A 14,503-nucleotide genomic window follows, 5' to 3' on the forward strand; every position below is an offset into this window, starting at 1 on the left:
TTTGGGATTAGCAAGGTAACCTATTATATATATGATGATAACAACAAGTCCTACTACTTATAGTACAGGGAACTATAGTCAATGTCCTGTAATGAACCATAATGGAAAAGAATATGAAAATTATATATAGCATAACTGAATAACTTTTTTGTACAGCATAAACTAACACAACATGTATATCAACTATACTTCAGTAAAATAATTTTTAAAAAAAAAGAAAAACATGAATATATATATATATACATATATATATATTTCTTTTTTTCTCTTATCTGTTTGTGTTTCAAATAGGCTTTTTTTTTCCTTCTGCAAAAACGTTTATTGTTTCCATTTGGTCAAGGCTTGGGAGAGGGCTCCAGGGCGGTTACAGAGCTGCCTAGTAGCTGCAGAGCAGGGCTTCAGGCAGAAGCTCTGATGCCAGAGGGGCTCCTCAGAGGACGCTGGACTCAGAGACTCCTGTTTGTGCTCGACGGTGAGCCTTTCAAAGAGATACTCGCCCAGCACAGCCTGCGGACCAGCCAGCCTGCGGAGTTGGTCAGGTGGTCGCCCATCTTCTTGATGAGTTTCACCTGCTCCTCCAGGAAGCGGACTCTCAGGAAGTCACAGAGGTGGGAGTCTGCAGCGGGCGGAAGCCAGGGCGCGCAGATGTGATAGTGCCTGGTGCGGGCTCTTCTCCCTAAGAATGGCGGCTTCCACAGCGTCCTGGGTTTTTACCCCACTCATCTTGAGAAGGCTTCCGCGCATCCTGGAAGAGGGCGCGGCCACAGCACTGGTTTTGCATTTTCAAGAGACGCTGCGCGCCCTCACACTTCTCCTCAGCCAGTTGGCGAAAAATGTGGCCCACACTGTTCCAGAGTCCCATCGTTGCTGTCGAAATAGAAGCTCAGAGAGAGGTAAGTGTCCCCAGATGCATGTTGAACAGGCGGTGGACGGCGGCCTCCACCTCGATGGAATAATTCTGACGCACCTGGGAACTCGTGGTTGATCAGTGATAAGGAGCTAAGCTCAAAAAAACGGTGTTGGCCTGTCCTGGAGGCTGAGGATAGCTGAGTGGCTGATTCCAAAGGTTGCGACAGGAAGAAAGGTTGGAGGGTGGTCGGGGGCTGGAGCAAGGAGCGTCCCTGGGTCTGTTCATTCCAAACACTGTTGAAGCAAAAGACAGAACTGCAGGACTGCCGAGCGCCACTGCCTCAAATAGGCTTTGATATAAATGAACCAGAAGTCCAAGCAAGGACAAAACTTACCCTTCCCCCACCAAAATTAGCTGGCGATACTAGAATCTAGACCTGGGAAGGGATTCTTCCATTACTTTCTGAACATTCCAAGCCACTAGAGCAGTGGTTCTCAAAGTATGGTCACCTTGTAACCAAGCAGTACCCTATGGGGCCTTCCTAGGACAGACCCATCCCCCATATCCTCTGCTGTAGTTCTCTCTGAAGTACTCAGAAATAGTATCTCAGGCATATTTCTTGAGTTTTCAGATGCTAAAAACCACCACCCAATGGAAGAAATTAACTCCTTGATGATCATGAGCGCGTAGCCCCCAGACCTTCTGGCACCTAAGGATGGATAATGTTACCTGCCCTGTGGCCTCCACATCAACCAATCAGAGGATTGTGCACGAGCTGATCACATTCCCTGGGACGTCCCTCCCTCACCTGGCCTTTAAACATGCTTTGCTGAAATCCTTTGGAGATTTCAGGGTGTTTTGGAACTCGGGCCACCCTCTCCCTTGCTCGATCCTGCAATAAACCTTTCTCTGCTCCAGACTCCAACCTTTAGGTTTGTTTGGCCTCACTGTGCTTCAGACACACGAACCTGCATTCGGTAACAACCTGACCAGTTTTACCAGCGTCCCCTGATAATGGGTCAGATATTCAAGTTTTAGGGCCCTGTCCCAGCCCTATGGCAATCAGCAACTCTGGTGGGGCTCAGTGATCTCTGTTTATAACAGGCCCTCCAGATGATTTTTTATTCACCTTAAAGTTTGAAAATATCTGCATTGTCAGCTGGCCAAAGCGTCACCAGCAGGTGAAGGGGAGTGGTGCCTGGAAAAGATAGGGACCAGCCAAGGCAAGTACAGCAGCATTTGCCGTGGTGGTAATGGAGAATGCCTTTTCTCCACTGGTTGGCACAGACTAGGATCTGGGAGCAGTGTCAGGGTTATTTAGGATGCTTTACATTTCAATGTAGAGGGACCGCTGTCCTGGTTTGCCAGGGACTTGCCCTGTGTGAGCACTTAAAATCTCATCCTGGCAAACCCCTTAGCCCTGGGTTTGAAAAACATAGGGAATAACATGAAATTTAGGGGAAACATGATCTAGGTTTTGGGCAAGTCACAAGTGCTAATTAAAGCTAAGCAAGTATGGACAACACTAGCATTCTTTAGCCCTTTGCGGGGAGGTAAATCTGATTGGGTGAAAGGACTTATTGTTAAGAGATCTTTGTAGAAACATCCCCTTCTGCTTAGTCCGCTGGTTCTCAGTTCTGGCTAGACATTGGCATCGTCTGAGGAGATTTAAAATGATTTATTGGTCTACGATGACCAACCGTCAGTGTGAGGGTTTTTAAAAGGTGCTTCAGATGATTCTAATGCACAACCAAATTAGGTGCCACTGCTTAAGCTTTTGAACCGCTGCTGCATATTTTCACCTCATCTTCCTATGAGAATATCCAACTGTAGTTGAGGTTTGTTTTTTTTTTCTTTTTCTAACTGTCTTATTATAAGATTTACTGTCTTAAATAAGGTTGAATGTACAGAAAATCTGCTAGTCCATCTGGTATAGCTGGATACTTAGAATAATATAGTTAAGATATATACCATTTAAGTATTGTGACAGGCTTTTTTTGAAATTAACATATACATTGAATTAGTATGTTCTCTTTTGAAGTTGTTATGTTGGGGAGCTATACCTCTAATCTGCCATTGCTAAATATCTGGACACCTCTTATTAGGAATTGCTTTTAGAAATCTTTAGGGATTAAAACCAAGATTGCTGTATTATTTGTACTGGAACCACAAAAACCTCACAGAGTTCCCCCGCTGTACCTTCTACCCCCACTCTAACCCTTGGCAACTTCTACTCTGTTCTCCATCTCCACAGTTTTGTTATTTTAAGAATAATATGTAAACATAATCATGAATTACTTAATCTTCGGAGATCGGCTTTTCAAAATTTTTCCCTCGGCATCATTCCCTTGAAGTTCATTTCAATTTTTGCGTATATTAATAATTTGTTCCTTTCTGTGCTCGGTAGTATTCTATCATAAGATTTTATCACAATTTGTTTCAACATTCATCCACTGCAAGACATTTGGGTAGTTGCCAGTTTTGGGCTATTATAAATAAAACTGCTATGAACATTTATGTGTAAGTTTCTGTGGGAACTTAATTAAGTTTTTGTTTCTTTTGGATAAATGCTCAAGAGTACAATTACTGCGTTGTAGGGTGAATCTACTTTTAGGATTAAAAGAGACTGTCAAGCTGTTGATCAGAGTGGCTAAACCATTTTATTTTCCCACCAGTGATGTGATATAATTTTTCTATGTACTCGCCAGCATTTGATGTTGTCACTATACTTTAATTTTAGTTACTCTCTGACATCTCATTATGGTCTTAATTGGCATTTCCCTAATGGCTAATGATGCTGAGCATCTTTTCATGTGCTCCTTTGCCGTGTGTATATTCTCTTCCATGAAATGTCTGTTCCTGTCTTCTGCCTATTTTCTAGTTGGATTTTTTTAAGTTGTTTGGAGAGTTCTTTGTATATTATAGATACAAGTCATTTGTCTCATATGGGATTTTCAAATATGTTTTCCTACTGTGTAATTTGAGTTTTCATCCACTTAAAAGGATCTTCTATGAAGCATTTTTAACTCATTTTGATGAGATCCAATTTATCAGTTTTTGCCTTTATTGATCATACTTTTGGTGTCAAGTCTAAGAATTATTCCCCTAGTTCTAGATGCCAAACATTTTCTCCTATTGTTTTTCTAAAAATGTCCTGCTTTTACATTTAAGATTATGATCCACTTTGATTTAATTTTTGTGTAAGGTGTGGAGGTTAAGGTTCATTTTTTGTTTGTTTGTTTTTGTCAAGGGATGTCCAACTGTTTCAGTACCATTTTTTGAAAAGTCTATTCTTCCTTGATAGCTTTTGCACTGCTGTCAAAAACAAGTTATATGTATTGATGTCAGTCTATTTCTGGGTTCTCTATTCCATTCCATTGATCTATGTATCTACCCTCCATCATTACTGCAAACTCTTGAAATTGGGTAGATTAATTCCTCCCATTTTCATCTTCCTTTACAAGTTGTTTTAGCTATTCTTCAGCCTCTTCTTACCATATAAATCTTAGAATAAGCTTGTCTATATCCACAAAAACCTTGAGGGCATTTTAAGAGTAATTGTGTTAAGCCTCTTAACTTGGGGAGGATTGACATCTTTATCATGTTGTGTTTTCTAATCCATGAACAAGGTATGTCTCCCTATTTGTTTGAGACTTAAAAATTTTTCTTCATCAGCATTTTGTAATTTTCAGTCTAGAGGTCCTATAAATGTCTTATTGGGCTTATATTTAAGTATTTATTTAGGTCAGTTGTAAATGGCATCACATATTTTTATTTAAGCTTCTACACATTTGTTATTAATATATAATTTGATAAAATTGTGGTGATCTTGTACTCTAAATCATTTACAAACTAATATTATTTCTCAAGCTTTTTGTGGATTCCTTGGTATTTTCTCCATTTAGATTATCATCTCATCTTCAGATACAGACAGTTTTACTTTTCCTTATTCAGTATAATAGGATATATTACTATTCAACATTCAGTAGGATATGTTCCTTCCTATGCAACGTAGTAGGAATAGTCCTTTTATCTTTTAAATAAACTTTTTAAAAATTTAACTTTTAAATTTATGTATTTATTTATTTTTGCTTTATTTTCTTACTAGAACCTCCAGTGATATATTTAATAAAAGTGGTGAGAGCAGATATCGGTGCCTTGTTTCTGATCTTACAGAGAAAGCATCCAGTCTTTCACAGTTAAATATCATGTCGGTATAGGTTGTTTGTAGATCATCTTTATGAGTTTCAGTATGCTCCTTTTCTATTCCTAGTTTGCTTGGAGTTTTTTTTCTTCTTTTTTAAAAATCATGAATGGGATTGGATTTTGTCAAATGCTTTCTCTGCATTAATGGATAGGATCACATGACCTTTCCCCCTTAATCTATTGGATATGGTGGATTACACTGTTTAATTTTCAAATATTTAACCAACTTTGCATAACTGGAATAAATCCCACTTGGTCATGGTATATTATTCTTTTCATATATTTCTGGATTTAATTTGCTAATATTTGGCTGAGGGTTTTTCAGCCAATTTCATAAAAAATATTGGTCTGTAGGTTTCTTCTTTCTATACTATCCCTGTCTGGTTTTGGTATCAAGGTAATACTGGCTTCATAAAATTAATTAGAAACTGTTCCCTCTACTTCTATTTCTTATCAAATCATGTAAAATTGGTGTTAATTCTTTAAGTCTTGGGTAAAAGTGAAACATCTAAGCCTGAACATTTCTTTTGGGAGTTTTTAAATGAAAAACCAGTGTTTCTAATGGTTACAGGAAAATTGAGATTATCTATTTCATCTTGGCTGAGTTTTGGTAGTTTTGGGTGTAGAAACATTGGCCCATTTCATCTACATTTTTGAATTTATAGTGTAGACTTGTTCATAGTAACTTGTCCCTCATTAACCTGCAGGATATGTCATGGTATCCCTGGTTGCATTTCTGATATCTGTGATTTGTGCCATCTCTCTGTTTAATCTTTATCAGTCTTTCTAGATCTTTATTGGTTAGATTGCTTATTTCAAAGAACCAGCCTTTTGTTTCATTGATTTTCCCCCCTATTTTCCTGTTTTCAGTTTCATGGATTTCTGTTTCATCTTTATTATTTCCTTCTTTCTGCTTGTTTAGTGTTTTTTCCTCTTCCTTTTTTACTATTTTAATATAGAAAATTAGATTATTGCTTTGAAATATTTTCTTTCCCAATTTAGTGCTATAAACTTCCGTTTCAGCATTGCTTTCACTTCATTCCACAAACTTTGATCTGTTATATCTCCATTTTCTTTTATTCTATGCATTTAAAAATTTTTTCCTTGATGCTGTCTTTTTTACCCATGAGTTATTTGGAATTGTGATGTTTAGTTTTCATGTGATTGAAGATTTTCCTGTTGTCTTTCTCTTATTGATTTCTAGTCTGATTCCATTATGGCTAGAGAACATACTCTCTATGATTTTAATTCTTTTAAATCTGCTAATGGTTTTTTATCACCAGTATATGGTATATGAGTGAATGTTCCATGGACACTTGAATATGTATTCTGCTCTTACTGAGTGTGTTCTTTAAATGTCAGTTATATCCTGTTGATTGATGATGTTTTCAGTTCTTCCATATCCTTGCTGATTTTTCTCTCTGGTAGTTGTATAAATTGCTGTGTTGAAGTCTCAAATAATAATTGTGGATTTAAAACTTTCTCCTTTTACCTTTTTCAGTGTTTGCTTCATGCATTTTGAAGTTCTGTTGTTTGGTGCACACACATTTAGTATCACTAGGTCATCTAGGTGGATTATTCCTGTTATCTTTATGTAATGACCCTCTTTGCCCCTAATAATTTCCTTTGCTCTGAAGTCTACTTTATCTGATATTAATATAGCCATTCCTGCTTTTTCTGATTAATGTTCACATGGTATATCATTTTCATCCTTTTACTTTGAACTACCTATATCATGATGTTTAAAGTAAGCTTCTTATAGACAGTATATAGTTGGATCATGCTTGCGATTTTTTAATCTGCTCTTCCAATCTCTGTCTTTGACTTGGTTATTTAGATCATTTACCGTTAATGTAATTATTGCCATGTCAAAGATTTGGTCTACCATGTTATTTTTTGTTTCGTCTTTTACCTTAGTTTCTCAATCCTGTGTTTCCCTTATTTTTCCTTCTTGTGGGTTACTTAAACCTTTTCTAATAAGTCCATTTTAATTTAATTCATTTATAATCATTTGTGTATACTGTTTGTATAGTTTGATTAGTGGTTGCTTTTGGCATTACAGTATACATATGTAACTTATCATAGCCTACTGGAATCAGTGTTTCATTACTTCAAGTGAAGTTTCAAAATTTTACTTCCATTTAGGTCTCTTAATATTCCCCAGTTTTAAAGTATGATTTTCTGTAGTATTTCCTTTCTCTACATTGAGAACCCCATCAGATGGTGTCATCATTTTTGCTTTGACCATCATATAGAATTTAAGAAACTCATGAGGCTAATGATAGTCTCTTATATTTACCCCATTTGTTTTCACCCATTCCATTGTTCCCGTTTTCTTTCTGAAGTTCCCAGTCTTCTGTTATTGTTTATGTTTTCGTAACAGTAGGTGATATCTTGGATTTCCAGTGCAGCTGGATATGAGTTTCAGGAAACACTGAGCCTGGCTCACTTAATACTACTGAGTTGGAGGGTTTGTATATGTTGGGCCTGCTGGCACAGCAGATGCTAGCAGATTAGACTAATGTTGATGGGACTAGTGCCACAAGAGGATGGGTTCCCATTCAGGCTATGCTGCTGCTACAGTAGATCAAGTCCCCCTCTACCCCAAGTGTGGGGCAGTGACCTGCTGCTGTCGCTGCTTTGTATTAGGCTCCTTTTGCCTCAGGTGTGTGGTGGGATCCCTTGGAAGCTGCTGCTGCTGCTGCTGTCAATCACAAGGTTAAATTCATTTCAGAAATACTTAAGTATAAATATATAGCCTGGCTCTTGTAGGACCTCTGTATTTTTTTTATTGCTTTCATACAAATTATCCCAAATTTAGTGACTCAAAACAACGTAAATTTATTACCTTACAAGTCTGACATTGGTCTCAATTGAGTAAAAGTGTTGGCAGGATCGACAGATGAATGGATAAAGATGTGGCACATATATACAATGGAATATTACTCAGCCATAAAAAGAAATGAAATTGAGTTATTTGTAGTGAGGTGGATTGACCTAGAGACTGTCATACAGAGTGAAGTAAGTCAGAAAGAGAAAAACAAATACCATATGCTAACACATATATATGGAATCTAAAAAAACAAGAAAAAATGGTTATGAAGAACCTCGGGGCAGGGCAGGAATAAAGACGCAGCCATAGAGAGTGAACTTGAGGACACAGGGACGGGGAAGGGTAATCTGGGATGAAGTGAGAGAGTGGCATGGACATATATACACTACCAAATGTAAAAGAGCTAGCTAGTGGGAAGCAGCCACAAAGCACAGGGAGATCAGCTCTGTGCTTTGTGTCCACCTAGATGTGTGGGATAGGCAAGGGAGGGTGGGAGGGAGATGCAAGAGGGAGGAGATATGGGGATATATGTATATGTATAGCTGATTCACTTTGTTATGAAGCAGAAACTAACACGCCATTGTAAAGCAATTATACTCCAATAAAGATGGTTAAAAAAGAAAAAAAAGTGTTGGCAGAGCTACATTCTTTTCTGGAGGCTCTTAGGGGTGTTTCTGTTCCCTGGACTTTATCCGCTTCCAGTGGTCACTTGTAGTCCTTGACTCAGAGTCCCCTTTCTCCACCTACAAAACCCAAAATGTTGCATCTCTCTGATTCTGCTTCTATTAGGACATCTCTCTCTTTCTCTTTCTACAGTTGGGAATGGTTTTCTGCTTTTAAGGACTCATGCAATTAGATTTGTTCCGTGAGGTAATCCAGGATAATCTTTCTATCTCAAGGCCTATAACTTCAGTCATATCTGCAAAGTCCTCTTTACCATGTAAGGTAACATATTATTGGGTTCTAGGGATTAGGGTGAGGGCATTTTTAGGAGCCATTATGCTGCCTACCACACCCTTAACAAGTGACCTTGAGAAAATTACTGAGACTTTAAAGCCTTACTTTCCTCAAACATAAAATGGAAAGAAAGATAACTAGTTAATATCATGAAAGTGAAACAGTATATATGAAATCAACTAATTCAAAAAATAAGGTTTCTTCTTTTTCTTTATGATTGGCATGATTCTCAGAGTTCAGTTACTTGAAGAGTTACTTTTTTTTAAACAGAACTAAGGAATTTCAGGGTTCAGGTGCTGTAAGATTGTCTGAATTATCTGAGTAACATTTAGCTAAGCACAGGTGTAAAGCATTTGATTTACTCCCTGGTGTCCTTTATCTTCTCATCCCACTAAATCCATATCCCTTGTCTAGCTCCAGCCAGTAGAGTCAGAGCTTGTTTTACTGTAACTAAAGTTCAATTTAAATTTGCTCTACATCTCCAGATTCTCAGCCCTGGTTGCATATTATAATCACCTGGGGAGATTTCAAGACCTACTTGATGCCAGAGTTTTGCCTATCATGGATATTTGAGGAGGGACCTGGAATGAAATGCTCTAGCTTATGGTTTGGGGAGCCAAATCATAGTCTACACTGAGCCAAATCATTTGCGAGATCACCTCTAAAAAGCAATTTATCTGTGGTGACTGATGCTCTTCCTTTGTCAGTATGCTTGTCCCTCTTTGGGGGAAAAGAAGAAGGGGAAAAAACCCCCAGCGGTTGGGCTGCCTGAATTATAACCTGATGCTGTGGAATTAGTGTTGGCTCAGAGCGCACATCTTCGGATACCCATTCTCTCTCCTGCTTCTTTGCATGAGCTTATATCCTGGGGCAGTTTTTCATCCACCACCCTCTTTTGCTTCTAATCTTAGCAAGTAAAGTCTCTCCTTAATGAAACAGCATTTCATGAGACTTACTGGGAGCATAGGTCTGTTCCAGACCTATCCTATGTTAGCTAAAGCAGATATAAGTGATGTATTTTTGGCATTCATCCTTGTGGGTTGGAGAGAGAAGACAGAATTTTATCCTTTAGGTGTCATATGACTGGGCAAATGGGCTCATTCCCTCTATTGCCTACCATGTAAAATACTGAGGGTGTTACCTCTAGAAGGTATCTTCTAGGTATCAAAATAGTTCAGATAAGTCATATTTCTCAGTAACAGGTGACAAAACTATGGCTTAGGTGGTGAATTTTCCATGTCAATTTGTCTGGGCCACCATGCCCAGTTATTTGGTCAAATATTATTCTGGATATTTCTGTGATGGTGTTTTTGTGTTTTTTAAAATTTTTATGTTTTATTTATTTATATTTTTGGCTGCATTGGGTCTTCGTTGCTGCACGTGGGCTTTCTCTATTTGCAGCAAGCGAGGGCTACTCTTTGTTGTGGTGTGCGGGCTTCTCATTGCGGTGGCTTCTCTTGTTGCAGAGCATGGGCGCTAGGTGCACGGGCTCAGTAGCTGTGGTGCATGGGCTTAGTTGCTCCACGGCATGTGAGATCTTCCCAGACCAGGGCTCAAACCCGTGTCCCCTGCATTGGCAGGCGGATTCTTAACCACTGTGCCAGCAGGGTAGTCCCTGTGATGGTGTTTTTGGATGAAATTCATAATTAAATTTGTGGTGGACTTTGAGTAAAGCAGATTATCCTCCATAATATGCATGGGCCTCATCCAATCAGGTGAAGCTCTTAATAAAGACTGACCTCCCTGTCGCAAAAAGGAATTCTGCCAGAAGACTTACAGAAATTGAACTGCAACTCTTCCGAGAGTCTCTAGACAGCCTAACCTGCAGATTTTGAATTTACCAAGCCTCTATTATTGTGTGAACCAATTGTTTAAAATCTCTCTCTCTTTCTCTATCTTTATATAGATATGGATATAGATCTAGGTATCAATATCAATATCTAGATCTATATCTGTCAGTATATATGGGCACATTGTATACACATGCTGTTGGTTCTGTTTTTCTGGAGAACCTTGACTAATACAGTGGCCCATATAAATAAAAGGACGAACCCAAGTTCACCCAGGTAGAAAGTAGTACAATGAGAACTGGAACTTAAGGCCTCATGACTCATTCAGCTGTGAACACTGACCCAGAACTGGCGTCCGCACACTCTGGCCCACTGATCAGATCTCGCTTGACTCCTGGTTTTGTACATAACGTTTTGCTTGAACACAGCCGCATCCATTCATTAACGTATTGTGCATGGCTGTTTCTGTGCTGCAGCAGCAGATGGGCAGTTGCAATGGAGACGTATGGTACAGAAAATCCAAAATATTTACTATCTGACCCTTTACAAAAAAGATCTGCTGACCCCTGCTCTAGGATGCCATCTGATTTCTGATAGCACCGAGGAGAATAATTCATGCACATTGGGATAGATTGTTAATCTCATGTCCTCCTTAGGTCAAATATCTCTTAAATGCTCACCCTTGCAATAGCCAGCTTGGGGAGCATTGTCTGAGGATGCAGAAATTTTTCTTGCCAGGTCTTTCCAATCCACACTGCTCCCTGACTATGGTTCTTAAAACCTATTTTTTAAAAAATTTTTATTGGAGTATAGTTGATTTACAGTGTTGTGTTAGTTTCAGGTGTACAGCAAAGTGAATCAGTTATACATGTACATATATACACTTTTTTTTTTTCTTTTTTCAGTACGCGGGCCTCTCACTGTTGTGGCTTTTCCCGTTGTGGAGCACAGGCTCCAGACGCGCAGGCTCAGCAGCCATGGCTCACGGGCCTAGCCGCTCCGCGGCATGTGGGATCTTCACGGACCGGGGCACGAACCCGTGTCCCCTGCATCAGCAGGCCGACTCTCAACCACTGTGCCACCAGGGAAGCCCCACTTTTATTTTTTTTTTTGGAGTCTTTTCCAAATAGCCCATTACAGAGTACTGAATGGAGTTCCCTGGGCTAATAAGAAGAGCAGGTTCTTATTAGTTATCTATTTTATGTATAGTAGTGTGTATATTTCAGTCCCAATCTCCCAATTTAGCCTCCCTGCCACAATCCCCTGGTAACCCTAAGTTTGTTTTCTACATCCATGCCTCTGCTTCTAAAACCTGTCTATTTTAACCAACTACCACTCATTGCTTACTGTCTCTGGCTTCATGTACTTGATAATAAATCTACTTCTTGTTCTATCCTGCATGACATGTTCCAAGGACTGAGATAATATCTTATTCTACATAATTTGTCCTTGATATTGTCTATCTTGGGGTCTTCATCTATGTCCCAAAGAAGACAGTCACTCTGTCTTCTAGTACTACTACTAATACCACATTTTATGGCATGAATTTGACCCAATGCACTGAACTATCCCTTTAGAAGCTGTATGCAACCTGTCACTGGGTTTTAGCACAGGGGTAGAACTCAGATTAGTGATCATATTTAAACAAATCTACTTGACCAGAAACTTTATGTCTCACCATTTATTACACAAGTAACTTCTGTCTTTGCATCTATGATGTAAATATTTTTAATTTCCTAAATTATCTGAAAAATTATTTAGAGCTTCCATTTCAGTAGGCATTGGAATTGCTGTGTTATGACTATTTCATTATTTTATTTCCAAGTGTTAAATTAGGCTTCAAGCTTTGGCCAAGAGTAGACAGGAAAGGGTTTCAAAGAAATGAAGAGTGGGAAAAACTTCTGATGCAAGGGAGACTTAATAAAGATTTCATTTTGAATCAATAATATATAATAAAGGTTTGAGTTTGAATCAATAATTTATGTCATTGCAAAATAGCTCCCTGGTAAAATTCCATTCTTTGGTAATCATTAAGTACAGAAATTAACAATCAAAATATGCAGTGATCTTCTTCATTTTCTAAAAACAAACCTATATCTAGATGAGAGGAGAATTCATCTCATAACTCAGGCTCTGGACTTACGACTCCAAGTCCTGTCTTCTTTCTACCACACCTGCTAAGTTTCTGTCTAACTTCTTGAGCATGAGGTAATGGCATCACCTTTCATCCCCTTCCTCAGTATATAGCTTGGTGAGTATGAGTAAGGGATCTAAAACTTGAGAACCTGGGTTCAAATCTTGACTCTAAAATTTACTTGTTGAGTACTCTTGAGCATGTTATCTGTTTTTGCCTCAGTTTTCTCATCTATAAAATAGAGATACCATTACTTCTCTCAGGGAGTTGCTATGAGGGTGAAAGAGAAAATTCATACAATGCAAGAATTTATCAGTTCTTGGAACACAATAAATACCGAAAAATAATGTTAGCCATTATCAAGGCCCCCTCATTTTATGGATAATACAGATTAGTTTATATAGGTCTAATATTTACATATACATAAACATTTTGTACCTATGTGTGTGTATACGTTCTTCTTAGAAAGTGAGCAGTCAACATTCACATCTAAAAATCTGTGCTCTGTGAAATGTAGATATCCTGTGTACAGACACAGTGCTATAGTTATCTATTGCTACATAATAAAGAAGTCCAAGCTTAGTGGTGAAATAAACAAAAATTTTAATATGTGCCCAGATTCTGTGGGTCAGCAATTCAAACAGTACACAGAGGAGATGGCTTGTCTCTACTCCATGACTGATGTCTGGAACCTCAGCTCATGAGGATTCAGATGGCTGGGGCTGGAATCATCTAGATAATTTTAATTCACATGTCTGGCCCTTGAAGACTGGGCCCAACAAGGACTGTTGACTGGAGTGCCTATAGATGGCTGCCCAGGTGGCTTGGACTTCTCATAACGTGGTAGTTAGGATTCAAGATAGAGTATTCCAAGAGAATGAGTGTCCAGGGTTGAAGCATTCCACGAGAATCATGCAAAAGCTGCATGACCTTTTATGACCTAGTCTTAGATGTTACATAGCATCACTTTCATTATATACTATTGCAGGCGTTGGAGACCTTTTTCCATAAAGTGTCAGACAGTCAATATTTTAGGCATTACAAGCCATACAGTCTCTTTTGCAACTACTTAGCTCTGCTGCTGTGATGTGAAAACAGACACAAACAATACATATACTAAGGAACATGGCTGTGTTCCAATAAAGCTTCATTTATAAAAGCTGGTAGAGGCCTAGACTTGGCACACCAGCCATAATTTACTGACCCCTGCTCTATTGTTTGAAGCCATGGAAAGCCTGCCCAAATTCAAGGGAAAATGCCCACATCTGGATGCGAAGAATGGCAATGAATCTGAGACCCTGTATTAAAACCACTACATATGGGATATTTATAAGAGGATCTGTCTGCATACCTTGTTTCTCCCATGTATGGTGGATATGAGGTATTGGGACATCTTACATCTCTGTAAGCCTGGGTCAGGGTCAAAGTTGGAATCTGAACTCAATGACCTTGATTTCTGGAATAATCGGTAACTCTAATTATGATTTGCTTACACTTCTTACCCCAATAAATATACCACAAAAGATAGATTTCAAGTAAACAATTGCTTTATGGCAGATTTTTATTAAGTCTCCATTGACTGAATTATTCCATTTTGGTTGGAAAGCATGAGTTTTTTTCTTTCCTAAAGAGATCTGCAACTTTTCAGATGTGGCATTTCATTCTACTGAGAGGATGATGTAGGTTTTTATAAACGGAAAAAGCAGGGCAGGCTGAGTTCACTCAGATCGTAC

The 14,503-nt window shown here is 38.7% G+C and overlaps 1 pseudogene; it reads right to left on the reverse strand.

Moving 5' to 3' along the window:
- Positions 1 to 318: 318 nt before the first annotated feature.
- On the reverse strand, positions 319 to 11,259 carry LOC117308643 (ferritin light chain pseudogene; annotated as a pseudogene).
- Positions 11,260 to 14,503: the final 3,244 nt, after the last annotated feature.

This window comes from Tursiops truncatus, chromosome 17 (genome assembly GCF_011762595.2).
Source record: "Tursiops truncatus isolate mTurTru1 chromosome 17, mTurTru1.mat.Y, whole genome shotgun sequence".
NCBI classification, from domain to species: domain Eukaryota; kingdom Metazoa; phylum Chordata; class Mammalia; order Artiodactyla; family Delphinidae; genus Tursiops; species Tursiops truncatus.